Source organism: Carlito syrichta, unplaced genomic scaffold (genome assembly GCF_000164805.1).
Source record: "Carlito syrichta isolate Samal-C Ts95f unplaced genomic scaffold, Tarsius_syrichta-2.0.1 Scaffold304660, whole genome shotgun sequence".
NCBI lineage: Eukaryota > Metazoa > Chordata > Mammalia > Primates > Tarsiidae > Carlito > Carlito syrichta.
Genome location: NW_007248756.1, coordinates 224,146 through 241,522, shown reverse-complemented (window position 1 = coordinate 241,522; position 17,377 = coordinate 224,146).

Below are 17,377 nucleotides of genomic sequence, written 5' to 3'. Positions count from 1 at the left end.
AAGAAATAACAGAAAGAAATGGTTCTCAATAAATTTCTAAGGTCACAACCCAGTTTACCCTTTTAAATCTTTCCCTCAAATTTTCTTATTAAATGTTAGCTATGTTCACAGTACACACTCCTGCTGAAATTCAGCTTATTTTCTCTATCTTTCACGTGGTGCTAAGAAATTCAAAACCACAGTATCTCTCTCTATCATCGTTACATTTCCAAATTTCTTGCTGACTGAGACGTGCACAGCTTGCTGACTGAGTCATGCTCACCTAATTCTACTGATTTAGTATATTTCACTTGCACTAATATAACAAAAAATATTTATTTTCAAGCACACAGAACTGCATGATTATATATTTTCCTCTGGAAATCCTTTAACCAAGTATGTTTTATATACTTCTCGCTTAACCTAATAAATTTCTGTACTTCACAACAAAAGATTTCCCTTCTAATCAATATAAAAATATATTCTTCTCATAGGTTAGGCTAAAATTGATTCTCCAAGGAGGCAAGACAATCTTCCAGTGTCCCCTTGTGGCTCTCATATCCCAAGGAGGCAACAATATATTATATATATTCTATTGGGATGTTGTAATTCAGTATGAGAATTATAGACAACACTGCCCTTATGCAAAAATAGCCCTAATTCTTTTGATCAGTGTTTGAAATGTTATAAATATTTCACATGACTGTTGAATTCTTGGCTAAATTTATCTGGCTTTTACCAATACATAGAAACTTTCCAGAGATTATAAAAACAAGCTGGAATTTGGTCGTCTCTACATAAATGTCCTATTACCAAAGTCTTGATATTGCATGTAGGCTACATTTTTCACTGAGGATTATCATCACAGTAACGCAATGCCTTTAACTATTTTCTCATTTCTCTTTTGACATCACAGAGCAATGAGCTGACCCCATCAGTGGTCAAATTTGGGATCAAAAATTATATTCCTAACATAATCATTGGCTCATTTGATGATAAATTCTAGAAAGGTGACTGTTTTATTCTTAAGGAACAGCTGTTCTTAATATTAAGCTTCCAAATTTTTATTGAAATATTGCCAAGAAAAAGACATTTGGGTTGGTGATCAGGACAGACACAGATCCAGTTTATAGAACTAGGTATATAGACAGACAATAATTAATAGCAAGTAAATATGACCCTGTAAGGCAAAATAAAGGAGAGATGTGTAACATAACTGGTGTAGAATATCAGAGAATGCTCCTGAGATCTGAAGAATGAAAAAGAATTCATAAAGTAAAGTGGAGAATGCTGCTGATGGCAAAAATAATGTTTTGTGTGCAAAGGTCCTGAGACAAAAATGAGATGCCTCTATGAAAGAAGTAACAGACCAGAGACTGAAGACCACAACTAGCAGACAAAAGTATTTTGTTGTTGTTGTTGTTGTTTCTTTTTTAAAAAATTTATTACAAAGATGTGGGGTACAATTCAGGGTTAGGTATATAAATATTGATCATACAGGTACCCTCATTGATGAGGTATGCCCCTCCCTCCCCTAGCAGTTTCCCTCAACTGCCAACCCTCCTCCACCGCCGACAGTTTTCCACTACTGCCAATTGCTTTCTTATAGCATTTTAATTGTTCAAGTTCAGTTTAGGAGTGAGAACATACGGAACTCAGTTCTTTGTTACTGTGATAAATCACTGAGTATGATAGACTCCAAATTGATCCAAGTTGTTGCAAAGTCCATACATTTGTCCTTCTTTATGGTTGCATAAAATTCCGTTTTATATATGTACCACATTTTTTTAATCCAATCCAGCTTCAATAAGCAACACAGTTGGTTCTATGTTTTTGATATTGTAACTAGAGCTGCAACAAACATATGTGTGCAGGTATCGTTTTCGTAGAATAACTTGAGTTCCTCCGGGTATATTCCCAAAAGGGGATTTGCTGGGTCATATGGAAGGTCAATTTCTAGTTCTTTCAGAAGCTGCCATACTCTCTTCCAAAGAGGTTGTACCAGTTTGCATTCCCACCGGCAGTGTAGAAGCATTCTTTTTTTCTCCACATCCTCGCCAGCATCTGTTGCTGTTTGTTTTATTAATGATTGCCATTCTTACAGGGGTTAGGTGGTATCTCAATGTGGTTTTGATTTGCATTTCTCTGATGATGAATGAGGCTGAGCACCTTTTCATGTGTCTGTTGGCTGCCCATATATCTTCTTTTGAGAAGTGTCTATTCATGTCTTTTGCCCATTTTTTAAAGGGACTGTTTGATTTTTCCTTTTGGCACGTTTGAGTTCCTTGTAGATCCTAGATGTTAGGCCTTTGTCAGATATACAGTTGGCAAATATTTTTTCCCATTTTGTGGGCTGTTTTTCTGGTCTCTTGATGGTTTCTTTGGCTTTGCAGAAGTTCATTAGTTTGATGAGGTCCCACTCATCTATCTTATTTCTTAAGGTATTGGCCTTTGGGGTTCTGAATAGGAATTGATTCCCAGTTCCAATTTTCATATGGGTGTCTTGTGCGCTTTTTAAGATTCTTATAGTTTGAGGTTTTACATTTAGGTCTTTGATCCATTTAGAGTTAATTTTTGTGTATGGTGATAAGTAGTGGTCCTGTTTCAATCTTCTGCATGTGGTCAGACAGAATTCCCAGCGCCATTTACTGAATAGATTCTCCTCTCCCCAGTGATTGTTGGAGGCTTTGTCAAAGATGAGTTGGTTGAGGAATTGAGGCTTTGCTTCTGGAATCTCTATTCTGATCCCTTGGTCTATGTTCCTGTTCGTGTGCCAGTAACAGGCTGCTTGGATTACTGAAGCCTTATAGTGAAGTTTAAAGTCTGGAAGTGTGATAACTTTTGCTTTGTTACCTTTGCTAAGGATTATTTTGGTTATTCGTGATCATTTATGTTTCCATATGAATTTCCGTATAGTCATTTCCAGGTCTAAGAGGATCATGTTGGTAACTTAATGGGTATTGCATTGAATCTGTAGATTGCCTTTGGTAGGATCGACGTCTTAACAATGTTGATTCTTCCTCTCCATGACCATGGAATATTTTTCCACTTGTTTGTGTCTTCTTGGATTTCTTTGAGCAGTGTTTTGTAATGCTCACTGTAAAGGTCTTTCACTTCTCTGGTTAGGAAGATGCTGAGGTATTTCATTTTTTTTGGTGGTTATTTTGAATGGGATTGTGCTTTTTATTTAGGTCTCTGTCTGCTTGTTGTGGGTGTATAGGAATGCTACTGTCCTTTGCACATTTATTGTGTACCGTGAGACTTTGCCAAAGTCCTTTATCAGTGTAAGCAGGTTTTTGACAGATTCTTTTGTATTTTCAAGGTATAGGATCATATCATCAGCAAAGAGTGATAACTTGACTTCCTCTTTTCCTATTTGGATACTCCTGATTTCCTTCTCTTGTCTAATTTCCCTAGGTAGGACTCCCAACGCATATTGACAAGAGGGTTGAGAGTGGGCAGCCGTGTCTTGTTCCAGTTTTCAGGGGAAATATTTCCAGTTTCTGTCCATTTAGCAATATATTAGCTGTGGGTTTGTGGTAGATGGAGTTACTATTTTGAGGTATATCCCTTCTATACCCAGGTGTTTGAGGGTTTTTATCAAGAAAGGATGCTGAATTTCAAAAGTTTTTTCTACATCTAATGAGATAATCATGTGGATCTTGTTGTTACATCTGTTGATGTATTTAATGACATTTATGGTCATGCAAATGTTGAATCAGCCCTGCATCCTGGGGATGAAGCCTACTTGGTCATGGTGGATGATTTTTGAGATGTGTTTTTGAATCCAATTTGATAGAATCTTGTTGAGGATTTTTGCATCTATGTATAAGGGATATTGGCCTGTAGTTCTCTTTCTTTGTTGGATCTTTACCCAGTTTGGGCATCAGTGTGATGTTAGCTTCATAAAATGATTTGGGGAGAATTCCATCGTTTTCAATTGCCTGGAATACTTTCAGTAGGATTGGTATCAGCAGAATTCTGCTGTAAAGCTATCTGGTCCAGGGTTGTTTTTTTTTTTTTTTTTTGTATTGTTTTGTTTTTTGTAGGTAGTTTTTGTATGACAGAGTCAATTTCCTGGGTTGTTGTTGGTCTATTTGGTGTCTCAATGTCTTCTTGTTTGAACATTGGGAGGTTGTGTGACGTCAGAACGTCCTCCATTTCATCTAGGTTATCACAATTGTTTCCATATAGGTGTATGTAGTAATTTCTGATAATCCTTTGTATTTCTGATTATGTTTATTTGGGTTTTTTCTCTCTTTTTCTTGGTCATTCTGCCTAGGGGCCCCTCAATCTTAACACTTTCAAAGAACCAGCTTTTTGTTTTGCTGATACATTCTGTAATATTTTTTGTCTTCCATGTTCTGTATTTGGGCTCTTATTTTTGTGATTTGGATTCTTCTGCTAAAGTTGGGGTTTTGGTGGTCTTCTCTTTCCAGCTCCCTTAGGTGATTTGTTAGGCTCTTCACTTGTGATCTTTCCGTTTTCTTGATGTGTGCTCGTAGAGATAAAAATTCCCCTCTTAGAACTGATTTCATGGCATCCCTGAGGTATTGGTAAGATGTTTCTTCATTCTCATTTGTTTCCAGGAATCTTTCAATTACTTCTTTGATTTCAGTGTTGACCCATTCGTTGTTTAGCATCATACTGTTTAGTGTCCATGTCTTTGTGGGCTTTGGAGAAATATTGTTGGTTTTGTATTTATTTTTATTCCACTGTGGTCTGAGAATGTACATGGCAAGATTTCAACCTTATGGAACTTGTTTATGCTTGATTTATGGCCAAGGATGTGATCAATCTTTAGTATGTTCCATGTGGTGATGAGTAGAATGCATATTCTGTGGCTGTTGTGTGTAATAATCTGTAGGTATCTACTAAGTGCATTTGGTCAAGTGTAAAGTTTAGATTCTGGATCTCCTTGTTGATTTTTTGCCTTGATCATCTATCTAGGGCTGTCAGTGGGGTATTCAAGTCCCCTGCTATAATAGTGTTAGATTCAATTTTTTTTTTAGTTTATTTAGTCGTTGCTTTATAAATACTGGTGCTCCTGTGTTCGGTGCATATATGTTTGGGATGGATATTTCTTGTTGATGGATTGAACATTTTATCATTATGAAATATTCTTTTGCATCTTTTTAAATTTTTGATAGCCTAAAGGTTGTTTTGTGTGATATTAAGATTGCAACTCCTGCCTTCTTTTGTGATCCATTTGCCTGGAAACTCATTTTCCATCCTTTAACTTTGAGTCTGTGTGCATCCCTTTTAGTGAGATGAGTCTCCTGGATGCAGCAAATAATGCGGCCATGGCTTCTTATCCAGTCTGCCATTCTGTGCCAGTGGTGCATTTAGTCCATTCACATTCAGGCTGATTATTGGAATGTGATTGCTTATCACTGTCATGAGGTTCTTATAAAGTTTTTTCTTTGTTTTCTTGTTTTCTTTTGGCTTTGGGGTTAATATATGCATATGTTTTCAAGTTTCTTGTTGCACTGTATTCTCTGTTGATTCTGTACTCTGCTGTTCTCTTGGGAAGTTTGTGGTGATTCTTTTTTTTTTCTTTCTTCTGTGCTTAATACCTTTTTAAGTGTCTCCTGTAGAGCTGGTTTGGAAACTGCATAATCTCTTATGGATTGGATGTCTGGGAAGGATTTTAATTCTTCATCACTGATGAAGCTGAGTTTGGTTGAATAGGAAATTCTTGGTTGAAATTGCTTTTCTTTGAGAACTTTGAATATAAGACTCCAGTTCCTTCTTGCTTGTAGTCTTTCTGCTGATAGGTCTGCTGCTATTCTGAATGGTTTGCTCCAGTAAGTAGTCTGACCTTTCTCTCTTGCTGCCTTTAGGATTTTTTCTTTTGTGCCTACTTTGTGTAGGTGAATTACTATGTGTCTAGGGGTTGGTCCTCTCATTTGATTTGGGTTTCTCTGTATCTCTTGTGCTTGGCTGGTCAAATCTCTGGTGAAATGGGGAAAGTTTTCTTGAATTACCTCCTGGAATACTTGTTCCAAATTGTTATCATTTTTCCCTTTCTTCCTCTGGGATACCAATCAGGCATAGGTTCAGCCTCTTGATACAATCACACATCTCTTGTAGACTTTGTTCTTTCTTTCTGAATCTTCTTTCTATATTTTTTACAGATTGGGTTAATTCCATGTTCTGGTCTTCAAGTTCTGAGATTCTGTCTTCAGCTATTTCAATTCTGCTTTCCATGCTTGTTATTTTGTTATTTATTTCCTTGATGAAATTTTTTATTGCCATAATCTCTGTTACAAGTTCTTTCAGTATTGCATCTTGTCTTTCTTGAGTCTTATTCACTCTTTCCAACCATTCCCTGATTCCTGTCATATTCTGGGACCAGTCATTGGTGACTTCCATTGTTTGGGCACCAAGGTCTGATTTCTCAGGAGTTTTGTCTTTGGTAGCTTTGGAATTGCCTGAGATCTCCTTTTGACTTTTCCTCATTTGTGACACATCTCTTGTTTTTTTTCTTTAGTTCTGTTAGTCAGTGTCAGTGGGAGAGGCTTTTCCTTCGAATGTTTGATCAGTCCTCTATTCTTCCCTGATCCAGGCTCTGGATGTGTTCTATTTTAAAATAGGATGGTAGATGGGAAGTTTTGCTGTCTCTTGTAGTTTTTGAAATCCAAGTAATGTGGGGATGGGGTGCTAGGAGTTAGATGGTACTTGCAAATTAAAATGTTCACTTATTGTAGTATGTGTTCCCTGAGATCCACTCCCCACACCACTCTATATGATGATGCAAAGAAGAAACAAATCCACACTACAAAACATCTGCAGTAACAACAAAGCAAGACAAAGCAAACCACAGCAACAGAAAAACCCCAAGAAAAGTAAACACACACACACACCTGCCTAGTACAAAGTGAATAGAGAAGAAAGACAAAAAGATTGAAGGGGGAAGAATAACAAAAAAGAAAACAGAGAGAGAGAAAAAAAGGAGGGGATTCAGGTGGAACCCTCACACATATATTGGCACATGCCTTAAATTATAAAAAATGAATATAAAAAAAACTCAGGAGAACAAAAGAGCAAAAACCAACAACAAAATCAAAAGATGAACACTCAGTCATTCACATACACACATAAACAGGGAATGACAAATAAAAGCAGAAAGAAATAGAAAGAAAAGATAAAAAAAGAAATTTTAGGAGAGGATGCAGGTCAAAGCCTCACATACACATTCATGCACAAAGGAAAAATATTTTTAAAATAGATGAACTAACAAACACTCAGAAAATTTTTAAAATTAAAAAATAATTGTCGCCTGGGCAGCAAGACCTCATCTCTACAATAAATCAAAAAAATCAGCCGGGTGTGGTAGCGCATGCCTGTAAATCCGGCTACTCGGAAGGCTGAGGCAGAAAGATTGCTGGAGCCCAGCAGGTCGAGGCTGCGGTGGCTGGGAGCAGCCATGGCACTGCAGTCTGGGTGGCAGAGTGAGACTCCAACTCAAAAAAATAAAACAAAATAAGATAATTGAAATTAAAAAAAAAACAAAAATCAAAGATTAAAAAAAAAACCTGTTCTCTTGTGGCAGGCTCTGTAATTGTTCCTCTAATCAGATCTCTCCTGCAGAGCAACCTCTTTCACTCACCTCAGGGAATGAAGCAGGGAAGGAAGAGGGGCAGTGAAGGTGGGTGAGACTGCAGTCCTCCCCTCCCACTCTCCTATGATCAGGGAGATCTTTGTTGGGGATGTGCAGGATAGTCTCTTCCCTAGGCATATACTCTTACAAGGTTGCCCTAGCCAGGCCTATTCTGGAATGGGGTTCTCTTATTTTGACTGATGTCCAGGATTCATCTGGGTTTGTTCCTCTCAGTCATGGCCCAGTACTATGGGTCTGACATTCCGAGGATTGCTGGGGAGGAGGGAGTTTGGGTCAGCACCAGACTCACCACTGATCTCTTTGGAGTTCTTCCTCATCCTTTTCCTGTCACACCCTTTGTCCATGGCTAGATCAGGGTAGGGGGTGGGGGTGCCTGGAACTCAGCACTTGTCAGGTCCCTCTGAAGTTTGTGCTCTCAGAATATTTTCTTTGGACCACGATCAAGCCCCGAGTAGGTGGTCTGCCATTCACAGACATTGGATCTCTGGGCTCCATCTGCAGCCCCTTCCAGTGCCTTGTTAGGTCTCTCTCCTACAGTAAGGAAGCGCCTGGGGCAATAGTTTGTCCACGTGACCTAGGCAATAAGTTGAAGACTCGGGGGTGGGGCGGGAAGAAGCTGGGCGGAGCAATGTAAATCTCTGCCTGGAAAATGACTGTGGTGGGCAACTCCTCACCAGGCAGGTTTTCCTCTCTCTGGATTCCCCTGACGCTCTCTCTCCAATAATCAAATCCTGCACTCCAGCAGGTCCGGTATGCCAGGTGATGGTTCAGCAGGCTTCTCTCAGGTGCATTCCTGCAGGCAGCAGATATTTCTGCTGCAATCTTGGGAGCTGTGCTCTAATTTTAGGGCAGTGGGGGCTTGCAGTCACCCTCAGAGGGGGGCCTGGGTGCATGCAGCTGAGTATCCCCTCAGACAGACTTTCACGCTCCCACCAGTGCCCACCTACTCACACGGAGAGTCTTTATTATCACTTGCCTCCACAGAGATTTTTATAGCCCGATCTGTCGACCATTGTCTTAGGCTCTGCCCCCTATTTTTGTTGTTGTTGTTGGTTTTGGGTTTTTTTTTTTTTTGAGTGTCTCACTCCATCACCCAGGCTGGAGTGCAGTTGTACCCTCCCAGCCACTGCAGCCTCTACCTGCTGGGGTCCGGTGATCCTTCCGCCTCAGCCTTCCAAGTAGCCAGAATTACAGGCACGCACTATCATGCTCAGCTAATTTTTTATTTATTGTAGAGATGAGGTCTCACCAAGTTGCCTGGGTGGGTCTCAGACAAGTGAGCTCAGACAATCCACTCGCCTTGGCCTCCCAAAGTGCTGGAATTATAGACTGAGTCACCCAGTTCGACCTGTATTTTGTCTTTATAGCACAGCATTATGTTGCTTTTTTTTTTGAGTTAAGGTCTCACTGTCTCCCAGGCTGGAGTGCAGTAGCATGATCACAGCTCACCACAGCCTCAACCTCCTGGGCTCAGGCGATCCTTCTGCCTCAATCTCCCAAGTAGGTGAGACTCCAAGCATGTATCACCCTGCCAGGCTAATTTACTTTACTTTTTTGGGGGGGTAGAGGCAAAGTCTTGCTATATTGCCCAGGCTAGTCTCAAATTTCTGGGCTCAGGTGATCCTTCTACCTCAGCCTACCAAAATAATGGAATAACAGGTATGCTCAGTAGCTTTTTTGTTTTGTTTTTTTTAAATGTTACCAGATACTTAAATGCTAAGGAGGGCACAGATTAGCTGAACAATAATAATTTCCTTTAATGGGTTATTCTCTCCTCCTTGCCACAGCCCACACGTCTCTCAATGTATCATTTTACTAACTTCCATGTCTGTAAAATTGCATTGGTAATTACTACCCTTATATGTGGGCACCATGATTACTTAAGATCTTGAGTAATCATTGCAAAACCATTTGAGAGATATATGTAGGCTACATTGGCTGGATACAGAAGGAGGGATGGAGACATCACAAGAAAAGAGATTGAGTTAACCAGACATAAGACCACATTTAGGAATTTGTACTGTATCTCAGGACAAGGGAAGGCCATCAAAATAAGTTAAGCAGAGGCAGAAACTCAGCTTTGCAAAATAAGGATTCTACCCCAATGAGGTGACAGTATTACATATAGTGCACACTTATTACATAAGGTGTGTACTTTATAGCTTAATGTGATATTGTGATTTATAATTTTTAATACACATTGTAAGGGACAAATTGAAATATCTCATCTGTCCCCAGATGGAGAGTTTTACCCCTTGACTACCTATGTACTCTCCATAATAATAGAAAGTAAGTAGGGAGATAAGCTCTTTTCACAATTGCTGTATTTACAACAGGACCTAGACCTATGCACCTGCATAAGAATGATTAAGAAAATCTAACAGAATTCCAATAAATACTTGTTAGGGTTGAGAAAAAATATAAGTTTGATATTTGCTTCCATGTGGTAAATGTGTGCTGATCAATATGTAAACAAACACCTTAAAGAAAAACATAACTTTCTCTGTTATTGTAACTTTAAATTCTAATTTGAAAATTTTATCCAAAGCTTTACCCCCAAATTCCTGTATTTTCATATGAACAACTTTGCACACCTTTTTATCATGGCCAAAATGAAATTTTCTATCACAAAAATACTACATTTTAAAGAAAAATGTGAAAAAATAAACTCAAAAAGTTAAAAAATTACCACTAAATAAAGCTATGTTTTTGTCTTTTCTGTAACAAGAATTTGAAACTTTAAAAAATTCTGTATTTTCAAATATAATTCTTAAAATATGGTGCAGTTCCATTTGATATTGAGATAATATATATTTTTATTAATCTGTTGAAATTATGAATTTAGTTACCTCATTTTATAAAATTTGCAAAATATAACCTGATTCAAATAAATTATAATAGCAATTGCATGATGATCCAATATATTAGCTATAAAGGGAAAAGGAAACCTGTCAATATTACTCATATATAAAAATCATAAAATACTTCCAAATCAGAGAAACATTATACTTTTAAATTCATATTTTAACTTAGACAAATACCAACAGTATTACTTCAATTATATTTTTGAGTAAATTAACTTACTGTAAAGTACACTAAGAAATAGTAATGAAAATTTGCATATGTAAGCCAGGTGTGAAAGCGTGTACCTGTAGTTCCAGCTACTTGGAAGGCTGAGGCAGAAGGATACCAGAGCCCAGCAGATTGAGACTGCAGTGGCCGTGAGCATGCCACTGCACTCCAGCCTTGATGACAGAGTGAGACTCCAACTCAAAAAAAAAAGAGATCTGCAATTATTTCTATTTTGTGTGTCTTTAACAATCTTTTTCTGTGCAGCTAGAGTGATATTTTCAGAACAATAATCAAAATGTGTCATTTCCCTGGTAAATTATTTTCAAAAAACACCTGTTGCTCTCAGAGCAAGTCTGAACAACACACCATGGCCACAATAATCTGTTTCTAGTCTACAATGACAGCCTCTTCCTCAACACTTTTTCTCTCTCATTTCCCTGCAAACTATGCTTCTGACTCACTGGATGTCTTTCTGTTTCTCACATACATTTAGCTTTTTTCTGCAACCAGGCATTTGGTCTTGCTGTTTCCTCAACCTGAAATTCTCTTAGAAAGACCTTCACAACTTTAGTTTGTTGTTATGGTTAATATCTCAGCTCAAATATCACTTCTATGTTTCAGGAATGCAACCTAAACTATATGAAAATATAAATCCCTTTGTCCTCATGCCAATCTTTGGAATGTTTGCCTCTGAAAAGAACATCTTGTCTTTTTTTTCCCTGCCTATGTTGTTGCCATTCCCAAGTCAACTAGCCTTTGGCTGAGTTTGGGCAATGGAAGGGGGAAAAAAAGGTCTGGTTGTTGCTCCAGCACCTTCAGTCAGGCCTACAGAATTTCAGGTTCTACTCAGGGTATTAGATTCTCCTTCCTAGTAAACAAGGCTACCTTTCTCTGACTTCCCATATACATGATTTTTTTAAACTATGACAGCTGCTCAATTTTTAAGTTGTTTGTTTTTAATTATCTAATTTTGAAGGTGGTAAGTTCATGCCACAAATAATCTTTTTTTCCTGATATTTCCAAGTATTAATCACTGTTATTCTGCTAGGGCAGAGAGATAGATGTATTGCTTTTTTTACTAACAGCATTTCAAAGTAAGTAAAGGCACAACTAAGTAGTCACAGAGTGTTCCCCTTTCCAGTCAAATAAGCCCAAAAAGTTTCCTTACTGGTTATCTTTGAGAACTCTTCAGGTATTCAGAATCATAAGGCTAAAGTGTCTAACTTGGCTTTTGTTCAAGATTATGATTAAGAGCTAACAAAATGATGCCTAAATCCTGTGGTTATCCTTAGGAAAGCGAAAACCTCCTCAGGAGTAAATTGTGCACAAGAAAAAATAAATAAAAAGACCTTATTCTCCTAATGACCTTTTTGGGATATGTCCAAATCTGGTGCATTGCTCAGTCTTACTATGTAAAGATTTGGATTTCAATGTCAGACCTTCAGTAATTTGTTTTGATTGTTTACTTCATGTTTTGATCCTAATTGTCCACTGAGACATCTATAATGTAATTAAGCCCTTTAGATTAATTTGCAAACATTTCCTTACCTTCCATATTCTTGGCATCTCTGTGATACTGGGAGCTAATATATTGACAGCTAGTGCTAAATAAAATAAGGGCTTAATTTAGGAATTTAGAAATGCTTTATTCAGCACAGTTAATAGAAAAAGTAAAAAGTGTATTGTAAGTCTGACACAGGGACATCTTAAATACACAGAATACATAAAATTTAAAAAGGCATTCACTTTTGAAATTAGTTTAGAGAGTTACAGTGGGGGGAAATAGCCCAAGGTGAGGGTAAGGCAAAGGCTTCCTGCTTTCCCTGCTTTGTTTCTATTTACCGCTCCTCCTCCTCCTCCATGGCTTTAATGAAACCACATTTACTCTGGTTTTTCTGGTTTCTTTCTTTCTCTTTTTTTCATTTTTTTACAGAGTGTCTCTGAATGTCTTAAAATGGGTCTCATTCTTTCTGGAACATTTTTGACTGAATTAACCCTTTTAACACCACTGATACTCTGAGAGAGTTGGTATTTTAATAGATTACAAACTGCTTTTCCCTTTTAAATTATTTCATTATTTTTCTCTTACTTGTCTTTTCAAGAGCAGAAAATATCATCTGTGACTGCCTGCTCCTTCTCCCTCTACCACTTATTTTCTGGTAAGACTCTTTTGTTCCTTTCATATCTTTAATTGCTATCTTGTAATTCTGGTACTTCTTCTGTGTATAGGTTCAATAGTAATGTAAAAATTCTTTTGATATTATTGAAGTTTTTTGTGCACCAATCCAAAAGTATTTAAATACACACACACACACACACACACACACACACACAAACACACACACACACACACACACACTACAGAACCCTGTGGGTCTTTAAAGCAGTGCCTCAATGTCCATATTTAATTCTTCAGATATATGGGAAACAACTTAAATCTCATCAATTAAAAAAGTGTGTTGTGTAAGAGAAATGCTGTCCTAGGGATGAAATCCTGCAAGAACATCTATTAATTCTTCTCTTCCCCTCCGGCACCATAAACTCGCAGTCACATTTCCTTTCTATTTTTTCTGCTTGGCTGAATATGTCTGTTGTATTGGTTGGGTCTCAACATATGAATTTTGTGGGACACAAGCATTAAGACCATAACATGACCCAACTCTGGGGAGAAAGATCCATCAAGAATGGAGAGATCATGGGAACTGAGTGCTCCTCCTTACAAGTAATGGTACTAACCCATCTTGGTGCCTTTTAGTATCATCTTCGGTCTTCCTGTTCCCCTTTACTACAGCAAATGCTAGATTTTTTCTCTTGACCATTTCTGGAAACTAAATTTGAGTAATTAATTAAGGATGTGCAGGAGGTTGATTATTCTTATGATGACAAGAAATCCTGACAACTTCTCATTTAATATATTATATAATATGGCCTATTAGAAACAATATAGGTCTATTCATTTAACTTTGCAGTTAAGGAAACTGAGGCTAAAAACTCCCAAACCTCTGATAACAAGCAGCAAAGAGACAGCAGATTATTAAATTATTGCTTACTCTTCTACACCATATTAACGCATTCACAAAGTTAGACACAATTGAGAAAAAACCATCTGAAGTTGGCTTTGCCATTCTATATACAAAGTTGGGCATAGGCATTACTATTTGTTTTCAAAAGAACCAAGCTCAAAATTGACCCATTTTGCAATTTTTTTCCATTTTTTTTGAAAAAAAAATTAATTAATTGAGAGAGTGATTCCAGATGGTGATGGAGTCAGTTAGAGTGCATAAGTTTCCACATAAATGAACAAGTGAAGAAACCAGTATTCACCCTAGGATGTCAGCAAAAGTTGTGTGAATGTCTGATTGAGTGGAGATGTGGAAAGGAGAAGACTGAGATCTCCTGCATAGACATTTGCCCTGCCCAGCTGCTTGGACCTCAGTGTATTCTTAGGCCCAGATTGCAGGCGCCATCTCTACAGAACCACTTGAAAAGGAAAAACGATTAAAATGGTGAAAATCACTTGCAACAGGAGCCACCTGCTGCTGCAGCCTTCATGCCAGGTCAGACACCAGCAACACAAACTATGAGAAAATATAACGGAGTAACCCGAGCACAGTCCCAACTGAGGAGACCTGGATGCCCCATTCCCCAACTGAAGCATTTGAGGTTTGCTGTGGCAGTCTTGAAGGAGAACTCAGCCCTAGATCACAGCAAAATAGTTGTGAGTTTTAAAGTGACCCAGTACCCTTTTTTCCAGTGATCTGCAAGATTCCATGTGGTAAACAGGGTGTTAGATTTGAAGTAGTTGTGGTCTGCACTGCAACCTAAGAACCTAATCTCTGCTCACAGAGGATGAGTAGGGATGAGTTTTAAAGTGACCTTACACCTTTTCCCCAGATTTGTGAGATACGTGACTCATTAGGATCAGTACACAGGGAGAGGGCTAAACATAGGCGGATCAGCTGCAGACACCTTCCAGCTTCTCCACAATTGCAAGGGGTGAACGGATTGACAGATTGAAAAGTTGGAAACTCTTCTCTTCCAAAAACCCGCCCCTCCGCTGCCAGCTAAGAGAAGCCGTGTTTGGGTCACTCCTACAAGAAACCTGAAGTCTTGAAACTGCTGAAAGTGCGTGTTCGAGAATTACATAAGTTTTTTGTTGTTGTTGTTTTGGGACTTTCTGTTTGTTTCTTATGTTTTGTATCTTTGTGACTCTACTTATTTTTTTAATATAGTTTGTTGGGTATGGGCATTTCATTCTGTTTTACCCCTTCTTCTTTTTCTTTCTGACCAATAAGGCTATATATGAGTATGAAAATTTCATCATATTATTGGTTTCGGTTTTCTTGGAGTTTTTGTTTGTTTATATGCTGTTTGGTTTTTTCTTTCTTCTTTGTTTTTGTTTTCTTTTTTTAAATTTTGTTTTGTTTTTGTTACTGTTGTGGTTTTCTCTCACTCTTTGCTTGTCTCCCTGTTTGCTGGTTTGTATCTTTTTCCTTCTCTCCTTTGTTCTCTCCATTGTCATCCCCTCCATATTCTCTATTAACTCCTTTCCCTTCCTTCATGTTATTTTGTACCCAGGGGAGATACATATGCTTCTATTGTATGGATATACTGTAAGACGGTGGGAAGTAGACCCCTGGGGGCCCATACACCAATCAGCAAACATTGTGATCATCAGACAGCTTTTGAATCTCAGCAGTCCTTAACATAGCTCATTCAAATCTAAAAACTGCAAGGGAGTAAAATAGCTCCCTGCTCCACCCTGGCTCCAAAAATCGAACTAGTCCAGAGGCTTTAGTCAAAGGAGAATAGGGAGTTAAACAAAAAAAAAGTGAAAACTCCTCCCTTTCTCACTGAGCAATAGAAATAAAGAAAAAAGAAAAATCCACTACAAATGAAGAAGAACCAAAGAAGAACCACAGGTACCAGACAAAGTCCAAAGAGGATAGTCCACAAGTATACAGACTTCAGAACTCAAACAATGAAGAGCATCCATATTGACTGATCTCACACTACAAATGCAGAGATCAAGGAATGGATGGAAAGGTGAACAAAAACCAAGAAAAGCAAGATGAATACATGAAAGAACAAATAGCTGAGATGCAAACTATTAAGAATACAGTAAATTAAATAAATAAAAAGCTGACAAGCATGGAAAGCAGAATTAACCAAGCAGAAAAAAGAATCACAGAACTTGAAGACCAAAATCTGGAACTAACCCAATCTATTAAAAACATAGAAAGAAAGCTTAAAAAGATAGAGCAAAGCTTTCAGGAGATATGTGACTACATTAAGAGACTGAATCTAAGACTGATAGGGATCCCTGAAGCAGATAAGGAGAATGAGAGCATCCTGGAAGAAAAATTCCAAGAGGTCATCCAGGAAAACTTCCCGCATCTCATCAGGAACATGACAATCCTAATGCAAGAGATACAGGGAACCCCTGCAAGGCATCAAATAACAAGACCAACTCCTAGACACATAGTAATTCACTTACACAAAGTAGATATAAAAGAAAGAATCCTAAAGATAGCAAGACAGAAATGTTAGACTAAATACCAGAGAAGACCAGAATAGCGCAGAATTATCTACAGATACACTGCTGGCTACAAGAGAATGGAGCCCAATCTTCAAAACACTCAAAGATAAACAATTCCAACTAAGAATTTCCTATCCAGCTAAACTAAGCTTCATCAGTAAAAGAAAATTAAAATTCTTCACAGATATTCCATCCCTAAGAGTGTATGCTGCCTCCAGACCAGTGCTGCATGAGATGCCTAAGATGATATTAAACACAGAATAAAGAAAAAAAAGAACAACCACATTCCTAACAAGAATATAAGAAAACAAAGAACCAATAAAGTATGCATCATGACTGCAAGATTGAAAACACACATATAAATTTACCCCCAAATCAAAAGAAAACCAACAAACAAATAAGTAAACAAACAACAAGAAAGTCTGTAGGAGCCTCAAGACAGGGATAAACTCTGACATCTCAATAATCAACCTGAATGTAAATAGACTAAATGCAACACTGAAAAGACATAGAATGGAAAACTGGATAAAGAAACATGATGCAATAATGTACTGTCTACAGGAGATGCATCTCACCAGGAGGGACACTCATAGACTCAAACTTACAGAATGGAAAACAAATTTTCAGGCAAATGGAACATGAAAGCAGGAGTTGCAATCTTAATATCAGATAAAATAACATTTAAGCTATCAACAATTTAAAAAGATACAGAAGGACACTACATAATGATAAAAGTTTCAATTAATCAACAAGAAATATCCATCCTAAACATATTTACCAAACACAGGAGTACCAGCTTTTATAAAGCAGCAACTAAGTAAATTTTAAAAGATGTTGACTCTAGCACTATCATAGCTGGGGACTTTAATACCCCACTATCTACCCTAAGTTCTTGAGGCAAAAAATCAACAAGGAGATCTGGAATCTCAACCTAAGTTTTGACCAAATAGATACCTACAGAACGCTCCACCCAACAATCACAGATTATACATTCCACTCACCATCTAATAGAATGTACTCTAAGATCTACCACAGCCTCAGTCATAAATCAAGTAAAAACAAATTTCACAAGATTGAAATACTGTCATGCACCTTCTCAGACCACAGTGGAATAGAAATAAATATCAACACCAACAAGTTTCCTCCAAAACCCACAAAGACAT